At 39.0% G+C, this 13830-nt stretch overlaps 1 non-coding gene across 1 annotated transcript; it reads left to right on the top strand.

Annotated features, from left to right (window-relative positions):
- Positions 1–11434: 11434 nt before the first annotated feature.
- Positions 11435–11542, top strand: LOC130938613 (small nucleolar RNA R71). Its single transcript, XR_009069772.1, has one exon. It is a non-coding gene; the product is annotated as a small nucleolar RNA R71 (small nucleolar RNA).
- Positions 11543–13830: the final 2288 nt, after the last annotated feature.

Below are 13830 nucleotides of genomic sequence, written 5' to 3' on the forward strand. Positions count from 1 at the left end.
TAATTTAGCCAATATAGTCTCTGATCTGTCAAAGGCCACTTTCAGTTTCATGAATGAAACAAGATCCTCCATTAGAAATTTGGAGGCACAAGTGGGCCAGCTGAGTAAGAAAGTCATTGAAACTCTTCCCAGTATTCTCCCAAGTAATACAGAAGAGAATCCAAAAGGAGAGTGCAAGGCCATTGATGTGATCAACATGGCCGAATGCACAAGGGAGGAGGAGGACGAAAATCCTAGTGAGGAAGACCTCCTGGGACGTCCCTCAAGCAAGAAGGAGTTTCCTATTAAGGATCCAAAGGAATCTGGGGCTCATATAGAGACCATAGAGATTTCATTAAATCTCCTTCTGCCATTCATGAGCTCTGAAGACTATTCTTCCTCTGAAGAGGATGAAGATGTGACTGGAGAGCAAGTTGCTCAATACTTAGGAGCTATCATGAAGCTGAATGCCAAGTTGTTTGATAATGAGACTTGGGAAAGTTAACCTCCCTTGCTCATTAGTGAACTAGATACTTGGATTCAGAAAACACTACCTCAAAAGAAACAAGATCCTGGCAAGTTCTTAATACCTTGTACCATAGGCACCATGATCTTTGCAAAAGCTCTGTGTGATCTAAGGTCAGGGATAAATCTTATGCCACTCTCTGTAATGGAGAAGCTGGGGATCATTGAGGTACAGCCTGCCTTGTTCTCATTACAATTGGCAGACAAGTCATTGAGACAAGCTTATGGGTTAGTAGAGGACGTGCTAGTAAAGGTTGAAGGCCTTTACATCCCTACTGATTTCATAATCTTAGACACTAGGAAGGAAGATGATGAATGCATCATCCTTGGAAGACCTTTCCTAGCCACAGCAGAAGCTGTGATAGATGTCAACAGAGGTGAATTAGTCCTTCAATTGAATGGGGACTACCTTGTGTTTAAGGCACATGGCCATCCCTCTGTGACAAAAGAGAGTAAGCATGAAGAGCTTCTCTCAGCTCAGAGTCAAGAAGAGCCCCCACAGTCAAACTCTAAGTTTGGTGTTGGGAGGCCACAACCAAACTCTAAGTTTGGTGTGGACGACTATACAACATTGACCTGATCACCTTGTGGCTCCATGAGAGCCACTGTCAAGCTATTGACATTAAAGAAGCGCTTGTTGGGAGGCAACCCAATTTTATTTATCTAAATTTTATTTTATTGTTATTTTGTGTTTTATTAGGTACATGATCATGAGGAGTCACGAAAAAATCATAAAAATTAAAAACAGAATCAAAAACAGCAGAAGAAAAAATTCGCACCCTGGAGGACGCAAAGGCTGGCGTTCAACGCCAGTAAGGTGCATCTGGCCGGCATTCAACGCTAGAACAGAGCACCATTCTGGCGCTGAACGCCAGAAACAAGCAACATTCTGGCGCTGAACGCCAGGAATGTGCCCAAAGAGGAAAAACTGGCGTTGAACGCCAGTAACAAGCATGAAACTGGCGTTCAACGCCAGAAACATGCTTTACATGGGCGTTGAACGCCCAGAACGTGCACACATGGGCGTCTAAACGCCAGAATGGTGCACCAAGGCATTTTACATGCCTATTTGGTGCAAGGATGGAATTCCTTGACACCTCAGGATCTGTGGACCCCACAGGATCCCCACCTACCATATTCCTACCTTACCTCCTAATCCTAATTACACTCTCCTAATCCCCATGTCACACTTCACAACAACTTCAATCTCTGAATCTCTCTTCCCAATAAACACTCTTTCCCATGACCCTTCACCATTCACATCCACCCACTCTTCCCCATAAACCCCACCTACCTTCAAAATTCAAAAACATTTTTCCCACCCATTCCCACCCAAAATGACCGAAACTTCACTCTCCCCTCTCCCTATATATACCCTTACATTCTACTTCATTTTCACACAACACAACCCCTTCTTCTCCCACATAGCCGAACCTACTTCTTTCCCTCTCTACCATATTCTCTTCTTCTTCTTCTTCTCTTCTTTCTTTTATTGCTCGAGGACGAGCAATATTTTAAGTTTGGTGTGGTAAAAGCATAAGCTTTTTTTTTGTTTTTCCAGTACCAATGGCACCTAAGGCCGGAGTATCCTCTAGAAAAGGAAAAGGGAAGACAAAAGCTTCCACCTCCGAGTCATGGAAGATGGAAAGATTCATCTCTAAGAGCCATCAAGACCACTTCTATGATGTTGTGGCAAAGAAGAAGGTGATCCCTGAGGTCCCTTTTAAGCTCAAAAAGAATGAGTATCCGGAGATCCGACATGAAATCCAAAGAAGAGGTTAGGAAGTCCTAGCCAACCCCATGAAACAAGTCAGAATCTTAATGGTCCAAGAGTTCTATGCCAATGCATGGATCACTAGAAACCATGATCAAAGTATGAACCCGAGTCCAAAGAATTATCTCACAATGGTTCGGGGGAAATACTTAGATTTTAGTCCGGAAAATGTGAGGTTGGCGTTTCACTTGCCCATGATGCAAGGAGATGAATGTCCCTACACTAGAAGGGTCAACTTTAATCAATGGTTGGACCAAGTCTTTATGGACATATGTGTGGAAGGAGCTCAATGGAAGAGAGACTCCAAAGGCAAGCCAATCTAACTAAGAAGACTGGACCTCAAGCTTGTGGCTAGAGGATGGTTGGAGTTCATTCAATGCTCCATCATTCCTACTAGCAACCGATCTGAAGTTACTGTGGATCCGGCCATCATGATTCATGGCATCATGATTGGAGAGGAAGTAGAAGTTCATGAGGTCATCTCCAATGAAATCTACAAAATAGCCGACAAGCCCTCACCTATGGCACGGCTAGCTTTTCCTCACCTTATTTGCCATCTATGTTACTCAGCTAGAGTTATCATAGAAGGAGACATCCTCATTGAAGAGGATAAGCCCATCACCAAGAAGAGGATGGAGCAAGCAAGAGAAACCCCTCACGGTTCTCAAGAGATGCATGAGGAAGCTCATCATCAAGAAATCCCTGAGATGCCTCAAGGGATGCACTTCCCTCCCAACAACTATTGGGAGCAACTCAACACCTCCTTAGAAGATTTAAGCCACAATGTGGAGCAATTAAGGTGGAACATCATGAGCACTCCATCATTCTCCATGAAATAAGAGAAGATCAAAGAGCAATGAGGAGGAGCAACAAAGGCAAGGAAGGGACATAGAAGCTTAAGAACATCATTGGTCCTTCAAGAAGAAGACGCCACTAAAGGTGGATTCATTCCTTGTTCTTTATTTCTTTCTGTTTTCGGTTTTTAATGTTGTGTTTATCTATGTTTTTGTGTCTTTATTTCATGATCATTAGTATGTAACCATGCCTTAAAGCTATGAATAAAATCCATTAATCCTTCACCTCTCTTAAAGAAAAATGTTTTAATTCAAAAGAACAAGAAGTACATGAATTTCGAATTTATCCTTGAATTTAATTTAATTATATTGATGTGGTGACAATACTTTTTGTTTTCTGAATGAATGCTTGAACAGTGCATATTTTTGATCTTGTTGTTTATGAATGTTAAAATTGTTGGCTCTTGAAAGAATGATGAACAAAGAGAAATGTTATTGATGATCTGAAAAATCATGAAATTGATTCTTGAAGCAAGAAAAAGTAGTGAAAAAGAAGAACCTTGCGGAAAAAAAAAAGTGGCGAAAAAAAATAGAAAGAAAAAGAAAAAGCAAGCAGAAAAAGCCAATAGCCCTTAAAACCAAAAGGCAAGGGTAAAAAAGGATCCAAGGCTTTGAGCATCAATGGATAGGAGGGCCCAAGGAAATTAAATCCAGGCCTAAGCGGCTAAATCAAGCTGTCCCTAACCATGTGCTTGTGTCATGAAGGTCCAAGTGAAAAGCTTGAGACTGAGTGGTTAAAGTCATGATCCAAAGAAAAAAGAGTGTGCTTAAGAGCTCTAGACACCACTAACTGGGGACTCTAGCAAAGCTGAGTCACAATCTGAAAAGGCTCACCCAGTTATGTGTCTGTGGCATTTATGTATCCGGTGGTAATACTGGTAAACAAAGTGCTTAGGGCCACGGCCAAGACTCATAAGTAGCTATGTTCAAGAATCAACATACTTAACTAGGAAAGTCAATAACACTATCCAAAATTCTAAGTTCCTAAGAGACGCCAATCACTCTAAACTTCAAAGGAAAAAGTGAGATGGCAAAACTGTTCAGAAGCAAAAAGCTACAAGTCCCGCTCATCTAATTATAATTAATATTCATTGATATTCTGGAATTTATAGTATATTCTCTTCTTTTTATCCTATTTGATTTTCAGTTGCTTGGGGACAAGCAACAATTTAAGTTTGGTGTTGTGATGAGCGGATAATTGATACGCTTTTTGGCATTGTTTTTAGGTAGTTTTTAGTAAGTTCAAGCTACTTTTAGGGATGTTTTCATTAGTTTTTATGTTAAATTCACATTTCTGGACTTTACTATGAGTTTGTGTGTTTTTCTGTGATTTCAGGTAATTTCTGGCTGAAATTGAGGGACTTGAGCAAAACTCTGAAAAAGGCTGACAAACGGACTGCTGATGCTGTTGGAATCTGACCTCCCTGCACTCAAAGTGGATTTTCTGGAGCTACAGAACTCCAATTGGCGCGTTCTCAACGGCGTTGGAAAGTAGACATCCAGGGCTTTCCAGAAATATATAATAGTCCATACTTTATCCGGAAATAGACGACGTAACTTGGCATTGAACGCCAAGTACATGTTGCTGTCTGGAGTTAAACGCCAGAAAAACGTCATGATCCGGAGTTGAACGCCCAAAACACGTCATAACTCAGATGGATGGCGGCATTCATGAGGATCTGGAAAGTCTAACCTTGTCTGTGGTATTCCGAGTAGGATCCTGGGAATCCGGAAAGTCTACCTTGTCTGTGGTATTCCGAGTAGGATTCCGGTATTGAATGACTGTGACGAGCTTCAAACTCCTAAAGACTAGGCGTTAGTGACAGACGCAAAAGAATCAATGAATTCTATTCCAACCTGATTGAGAACCGACAGATGATTAGCCGTGCTGTGACAGAGCATTTGGAACGTTTTCACTGAGAGGATGGGATGTAGCTATCAACCAAGGGTGATGCCTCCAGACGATTAGCCGTGCAGTGACAGCGCATAGGACCATTTTCCCGAGAGGATTGAAAGTAGCCATTGATGATAGTGAACCGCTACATACAGCTTGCCATGGAAAGGAGTAAGAAGGATTGGAAGAGAGAGTAGTGAAGCAGAGTTTCAAGAGGAGCACAGCATCTCCATACGCTTGTCTGAAATTCCCACTCTTGATTTACATAAGTATTTCTATCCTTTTTATTTTCTTTTTATTATTAATTTTCGAACCCATAAACCAATTTAATCTGCCTAACTGAGATTTACAAGGTGACCATAGCTTGCTTCATACCAACAATCTCTGTGGGAATGACCCTTACTCACGTAAGGTATTACTTGGACGACCCAGTACACTTGCTGGTTAGTTGAACGGAGTTGTGTCCACTTGTGCCAATTTCAAATTCCATATAATTACAAGGAGATCAATTTTAAGGATCACAATTTCGTCCACCAGTGGCCCTTTCTGAGTGAGTGGTTCCTCTGTTTGGCGTGCCACGCCACGAACTCAAGTGGCACGCCCCAATGATGCTTTGGCTTCTAAATGACACTGGCGTGCCACGCCTGGTTGCTCAAATGGCACGCCTAAGTGAAGAATAGTGATTGGCATGCCACGCCTTCGATACCAAGTGCAACGCTCTATGTAATTGGCCTCTTCCACCCTCTATGGAAACTTATACCAATGTGCCACACCTGGTGCACGAAATTGTGATCTCTAACAATGGCGCTCAACTTGGTACGTGAGTTTATAAACTCAGCACTTTCTTCACAACTTCGCATCACTAACCAGCAAGTGCACTGGGTCGTCCAAGTAATAAACCTTACGTGAGTAAGGGTCGATCCCATGGAGACTGTTGGTATGAAGCAAGATATGGTCACCTTGTAAATCTCAGTCAGACGGATCCTAATGGTTATAATGGTTTTCGAAAATAAAGATAAATAAAGCATAAAATAAAGATAAAGATACTTATGTAATTCATTGGTGGGAATTTCAGATAAACGCATGAAAATACTATTTCTTCTGAATCTCTGCTTTCCTACTGCTTTCATCCAATCATTCTTACTCCTTTCCATGGCAAGCTGTATGTTGGGTTTCACCATTTTCAATGGCTACCTCCTGTCCTCTTAGTGAAAATGGTCCAAATGCTCTGTTACAGCACGGCTAATCATCTGTCGGTTCTTGATCATGTCGGAATAGAATCCAGTGATTCTTTTGCGTCTGTCACTACGCCCAACACTCGCAAGTTTGAAGCTCGTCACAGTCATCCCATCTCAGATCCTACACGAAATACCACAGACAAAGGTTAGACTTTCCAGATCTTAGGAATGGCTGCCAATAATTCTAGCTTATAGCATGAAGACTCTGATTCAGGAATCCAAGAGATACACACTCTAGCTCTCGCTTATAGAATGGATGTGGTTGTCAAGCACGCGTTCATAAGGACGGATGATGATGAGTGTCACGGATCATCACATCCATCAGGTCGAAGTACGAGTGATGTCTTAGAACAAGAATAAGCTTGAATTGAATAGAAAAGAGTAGTAATTGCATTAATTCTCAAGATACAGCAGAGCTCAACACTTTAATCTATGGTGTGTAGAAACTCCATCCTTGAAAATACATAAGAACAAGGTCCAGGCACCGCCGAGAGGCCAGCCCCCAATGTCTAAGATCGCATAAACTGATCAAAGATATGGTCAAAGACGTCTAATACAATAGTAAAAAGTTCTATTTTTACTAAACCAGCTACTAGGGTTTACAGAAATAAGTCTAACTGCAGAAATCCACTTCCGGGGCCCACTTTGATGTGTGCTTGGGCTGAGCTTGAGCTTTACACGTGCAGAGGCTTCTCTTGGAGTTAAATGCCAAGTTGTAACATGTTTTTGGCATTTTACTCTGGTTTGTGACATGTTTCTGGCGTTTTACTCCAGAATGCAGCATGGAACTGGCGTTGAATGCCAGTTTGCGTTGTCTAAACTTGAATGAAGTATGGACTATATATTATATATTTTTAGAAAGCCCTGGATGTCTAATTTCCAACTCAGTTGAGATCGCGCCATTTGGAGTTGTGTAGCTCAAGAAAATCCATATCGAGTGTAGGGAGGTCAGAATCCAACAGCATCAGCAGTCCTTTGTCATTCTCCTATCAGATTTTTGCTCAGGTCCCTCAATTTCAGCCAGAAAATACCTGAAATCATAGAAAAACACACAAACTCATAGTAAAGTCTAGAAATGTAAATTTTGCATAAAAACTAATAAAAACATCCCTAAAAGTAGCTAGATCCTACTAAAAACTACCTAAAAACAATGCCAAAAAGCGTATAAATTATCCGCTCATCATAACACCAAACTTAAATTGTTGCTTGTCCCCAAGCAACTAAAAATCAAATAGAATAAAAAGAAGAAAATATACTATAAATTCCAAAACATCAATGAAGCTTAGTTCTAGTTAGATGAGCGGGACTAGTAGCTTTTTGCTTCTGAACAGTTTTGGCATCTCACTTTATCCTTTGAAGTTTAGAATGATTGGCATCTATAGGAACTCAGAATTCAGATAGTGTTATTGATTCTCCTAGTTAAGTGTGTTGATTCTTGAACACAGCTACTTTTATGAGTCTTGGCCGTGGCCCCAAGCACTTTGTTTTCCAGTATTACCACCGGATACATAAATGCCACTGACACATAACTGGGTGAACCTTTTCAGATTGTGACTTAGCTTTGCTAAAGTCCCCAATTAGAGGTGTCCAGGGTTCTTAAGCACTCTCTTTTGCTTTGGATCATGACTTTAACCACTCAGTCTCAAGCTTTTCACTTGGACCTTCATGACACAAGCACATGGTTTAGGGACAGCCTGATTTAGCCGCTTAGGCCTCGATTTATTTCCTTGGGCCCTCCTATCCATTGATGCTCAAAGCCTTGGATCCTTTTTTACCCTTGCCTTTTGGTTTTTAAGGGCTATTGGCTTTTTCTGCTTGCTTTTTCTTTTTATTATTATTTTTTTTGCCATTTTTTTTGCAAGCTTTTTATTCACTACTTTTTCTTACTTCAAGAATCGATTTTATGATTTTTTAGATCATCAATAACATTTCTCTTTTTCATCATTCTTTCAAGAGCCAACAATTTTAACATTCATAAACAACAGGATAAAAAATATGCATTGTTCAAGCATTCATTCAGAAAACAAAAAGTATTGTCACCACATCAATATAATTAAACTAATTTCAAGGATGAATTCGAAACGCATGTACTTCTTGTTCTTTTGTATTAAAAACATATTTCATTTAAGAAAGGTGAAGGATTCATGGAATTATTCATAGCTTTAAGACATAGACACTAGACACTAATGATCATGTGGTAAAGACACAAAACATAGATAAACATGAAGCATAAAAATAAAAAAATAGAAAAATAAGAGCAAGGAGATTAAGGAATGAGTCCACCTTAGTGAGGGTGGCGTCTTCCTCTTGAAGAACCAATGGTGCTCTTTGGGCTCCTCTATGTCTCTTCCTTGCCTCTGTTGCTTTATCCCTAGTGATTTTGGTGCTCCTATCCTTAGTTGCTCCCAATAGTTGTGTGGAGGAAAATATATCCCTTGAGTCATCTCAGGGATTTCTTAATGAGGGAATTCCTGATGCTCTTGTTGAGGTCCATGAGTGGGCTCTCTTGATGTGCAGTCAAATGCTCTACTACTGAGCTATGAACCCTTGAGATGAATCTCTCAATCTCCCATGACTCAGAGGTGGAAGCTTTTGCCTTCTCTTTCCTCTTTCTATAGGTTTCTTCGGCCTTAGATGCCATCAATGGTTGTGGAAAAACAAAAAAGCTATGCTTTTACCACACCAAACTTAGAATATTGCTCGCCCTTGAGCAAAAGAAGAAATAATAGAAGAAGAAGAAGAAGATATAGAGGAGAGGGAGAGAGGTGTGGGTTTTGGTCATTTAGGGTGGGTTTGGGTGGGAAAGAGATTTTGAATTTGATGGTAGGTTGGGTTTATGGGGAAGAGTGATTGAGGTGATTGGTGAATGATGTTTGGGGAAGAGTGTTATGAAAAGGTGTGAGAGAGAGGGATAAGGTAGGTGGGGGTCCTGTGGGGTCCACAGATCCTGAGGTGATCCTGTGGGGTCCACAGGATCTTGAGGTGTCAAGGATTTCTCATCCCTGCACCCTTTAGGCGTGTAAAATGCCCTTTGCATGCAATCCTGATGTTTAACGCTAGATTGATGCTTGTTTCTGGCGTTAAACGCCAGCTCTATGCTTGTTTCTGGCGTTAAACGCCACTTTGCTGCTTGTTTCTGGCGTTTAACGCCAGCTTTTCTCAGGGTGCAATCCTGGCGTTTAAACGCCAGACTGCTGCTTGTTTCTGGCGTTCAACGCCAGCTTCATGCTCTGTTCTGGCGTTAAACGCTAGCCAGATGCTCCTTACTGGCGTTTAAACGCCAGTAAGCTCTTCCTCTAGGGTGTGCTTTTTCTTCTGCTATTTTTTATTCTGTTTTTAATTTTTGTAATTGTTTTGTGACTCCACATGATCATAAACCTAATAAAACATAAAAGAACAATAGAGATATAGATAAATAAAAATTGGGTTGCCTCCCAATAAGCGCTTCTTTAATATCAATAGCTTGACAGTGGGCTCTCATGGAGCCTCACATGTATTCAGAGCATTGTTGGGACCTCCCAACACCAAACTTAGAGTTTGAATGTGGGGGTTCAACACCAAACTTAGAGTTTGGTTGTGGCCTCCCAACACCAAACTTTGAGTTTGACTGTGGAGGCTCTGTTTGACTCTGCATTGAGAGAAGCTGTTCATGCTTCCTCTCCATGGTTGCAGAGGAAAATCCTTGAGCTTTAAATACAAGGTAGTCCCCATTCAATTGAAAGACTAGCTCTCCTCTATCAAAATCAATTACATCTCTTGCTGTGGCTAGAAAGGGTCTTCCAAGGATGATGCATTCATCCTCCTTATTCCCAGTGTCTAAGATTATAAAATCAGCAGGGATGGAAAGGCCTTTAACCTTCACTAACATGTCCTCTACCAATCCATAAGCTTGTTTTATTGACTTGTCTGCCATCTCTACTGAGATTCTTGCAGCTTGTACCTCAAAGATCCCCAGTTTCTCCATTAAAGAGAGTGGCATAAGATTTATACCTGACCCCAAGTCACACAGAGCCTTCTCAAAGATCATGGTTCCTATGATACAGGGTATTAAGAATTTACCAGGATCTTCTTTCTTTTGAGGTAATATTTACTGAACCCATGTATTTAGTTCATTAATGAGCAAGGGAGGTTCATCTTCCCAAGTCTCATTACCAAACAACTTGGCATTCAGCTTCATGATGGCTCCTAGATATTGAGCAACTTGCTCTTCAGTTACGTCTTCATCCTCTTCAGAGGAAGAATTGTCCTTAGAGCTCATGAATGGCAGAAGAAGGTTTAATGGAATCTCTATATGAGCCTCAGATTCCTTTAGGTCCTCAATAGGGAACTCCTTTCTGTCTGGAAGACGTCCCATGAGGTCTTCCTCATTGGGATTCATGTCCTCCCCTTCCTCTTTGGATTCGGCCATGATGATTATATCAATGGCCTTGCACTCTCTTTTTGGATTCTCTTCTGTATTGCTTGGGAGAGTACTATGAGGAGTTTCAGTGATTTTCTTACTCAGCTGACCCACTTGTGCCTCCAAATTTCTAATGGAGGACCTTGTTTCATTCATGAAACTCAAAGTGGCCTTAGATAGATCAAAGACTATGTTTGCTAAGTTAGAGGGGCTCTGCTCAGAATTTTCTGTCTGTTGCTGAGAGGATGATGGAAAAGGCTTGCTATTGCTAAACCTGTTTCTTCCACCATTATTATTATTGAAGCCTTGCTTCTGTGGATCCTTCCATGAAAAATTCGGATGATTTCTCCATGATGGGTTATAGGTGTTGCCAAAGGCTTCACCCATATAATTTACCTCTGCCATTGCAGGGTTCTCAGGATCATAAGCTTCTTCTTCAAAAGATGCTTCTTTAGTACTGTTAGATGTATTTTGCAATCCATTCAGACTCTGAGAAATCATGTTGACTTGCTGAGTCAACATTTTGTTTTAAGCCAATATGGCATTCAGAGCATCAATTTCAAGAACTCCCTTCCTTTGAGGCGTCCCATTACTCACAGGATTCCTTTCAGAAGTGTACATGAACTGGTTATTTACAACCATGTTAATGAGTTCCTGAGCTTCTGCAGGCATTTTCTTTAGGTGAATAGATCCACCTGCAGAATGGTCCAATGACATCTTTGACAATTCAGACAGACCATCATAGAATATATCCAGGATGGTCCATTCTGAAAGCATGTCAGAAGGACACTTTTTGGTCAGTTGCTTGTATCTTTCCCAAGCTTCATAGAGGGATTCACCTTCTTTTTGTCTGAAGGTTTGAACATCCACTCTAAGCTTGCTCAGCTTTTAAGAAGGAAAGAACTTGGCTAAGAAAGCTGTGACCAGCTTATCCCAAGAGTCCAGGCTATCTTTAGGTTGAGAGTCCAACCATACTCTAGCTCTGTCTCTTACAGCAAAAGGGAAAAGCATAAGCCTATAGACCTCGGGATCAACCCCATTGGTCTTAACAGTATCACAGACCAGCAAGAATTCAGTTAAGAACTGAAAAGGATCTTCTGATAGGAATTGGGGCTTTAGCTCAAAATTATTTGCTCCAATGGTAGGAATTGGGATGCTTCTTCCATGTAAGTTGGAATTTAGTGCAGTGAAGTCACCAAGCATATTCCTTGAATTGTTAGCATTATTGTTATTTTCGGCTGCCATGTCTTCTTCTTTTTTGAATGTTTCTGTCAAGTCCTCTCTAGAGGGTTGTGCTTTAGCTTCCCTTAGCTTTCTCCTTAGAGTCCTTTCAGGTTCAGGATCTGCTTCAACAAGAATATCCTTGTCCTTGCTCCTGCTCATATGAAAAGGAAGAGAACAGAAAAGAAAAGAAATCCTCTATGTCACAGTATAGAGATTCCTTTATGTGAGTAGAGGAAGAAAAGAATAGAAGAAGGAGAAGAGAAAAATTCGAACACAGAGGAGAAGAGAGGGTTCGAATTTTTAGATGAAGAGAAGTGTTAGTAAATAAATAAATAAATAAAAGGAGATGAGAGAGAGGAGTTTTCGAAAATTATTTTTGAGAAATGGTTAGTGATTTTTGAAAATTAGAGATAGAAAAGTAGTTAGGTGGTTTTGAAAAAGATAAGAAGCAAACAAAAAGTCAAGTAGTTAGTTGAAAAAGATTTGAAAATCAATTTTTAAAAAGATAAGAAGTTAGAAAAAGATTTTTGAAATCAAATTTTTGAAAAAGATATGATTTGAAAAAGTTATGATTAAAAAGATATGGTTGAAAAATATATTTTAAAAAAGATTTGAAAAGGAAATTAAAAAGATTTGATTTTTAAAATTAAAATTGATTACTTGACTAACAAGAAACTAAAAGATATAATTCTAGAATTTAAAGATTGAACCTTTCTTAACAAGAAAGTAACAAACTTCAAATTTTTGAATTAATCACATTAATTGTTAGCAAAGTTTTCAAAAATTTGAAATGAAATTAAGAAAAAGATTTTGAAAAATATTTTTAAATTTTCGAAAATTATAAAAGAAAAATGAAAAAGATTTGATTTTTGAAAAATTTTTGAAAAGATAGGATTTTTAGAATTGAAAATTTGACTTGACTTATAAGAAATAGCTAAGTTTTAAAAAATTTTTACTAAGTCAACTCAAATTTTTGAAATTTATGAGAGAGAAAAGGAGAAGATTTTTTTATTTTTGAATTTTTTAATGAGGAGAGAGAAAAACACAAAAATGACTCAAAACATGAAAATGCAAGATCAAAACACATAATGCATGCAAGAACACTTGAATGTCAAGATGAACACCAAGAACACATTGAAGATCATGATGAACATCAAGAACTTATTTTTGAAAAATTTTCAAGAAAAGAAAACATGCAAGACACCAAACTTAGAAATTTTTAATGCTTAGATACTAATAAAGGAAAAATGCATATGAAAAACAACAAAAGACACAAAACAAGAAAATATGAAGATCAAACAAAGAAAATCCTCAAGAACAACTTGAAGATCATGAAGAACACATGCATGAGTTTTCGAAAAATACAAGAAAAATAAAAACATGCAATTGACACCAAACTTAAAATTTGACTCTAGACTCAAACAAGAAACACAAAATATTTTTGGTTTTTATGATTATATTAATTTTTTTGTATTTTTCGAAAATTATCTTAGAAAAAACGAAAACAAAGAAAAAATATTTGAAAGATTTTTGAAAAGTTTTTGAAAAGAAAATTACCTAATCTGAGCAACAAGATTGAAGAACTGAAGATTGATGGTTTAGAAGTTATAGTAAACTCTCGTTGTAAGTATAGTTACTAAACCAAGCAATCAACCTTTCTGACAAACGTTTTGGTTGTCACAAGTAACAAACCTTTTTAAAATTGATAACCGAGTATTCAAAGCTCAGGTCATCTTCTCAAGGAATTGCAGGGAGGTATGTTCTTATTATTGGTTATGGGTTTTGTAAATTGGGGTTTTGAAAGTGAGGAACAAGTAAATTAAATGACAAATAAAATAAATAGTTAACTATAAAATAAACTCTTGGCAAGATATGAAAATTCGGAAGTCCTATCCTAGTTATTCCTATAAGAATGGAGGTTAATCCCACTTAGTTAACCTTTG

Source organism: Arachis stenosperma, chromosome 6 (assembly GCF_014773155.1).
Source record: "Arachis stenosperma cultivar V10309 chromosome 6, arast.V10309.gnm1.PFL2, whole genome shotgun sequence".
NCBI classification, from domain to species: domain Eukaryota; kingdom Viridiplantae; phylum Streptophyta; class Magnoliopsida; order Fabales; family Fabaceae; genus Arachis; species Arachis stenosperma.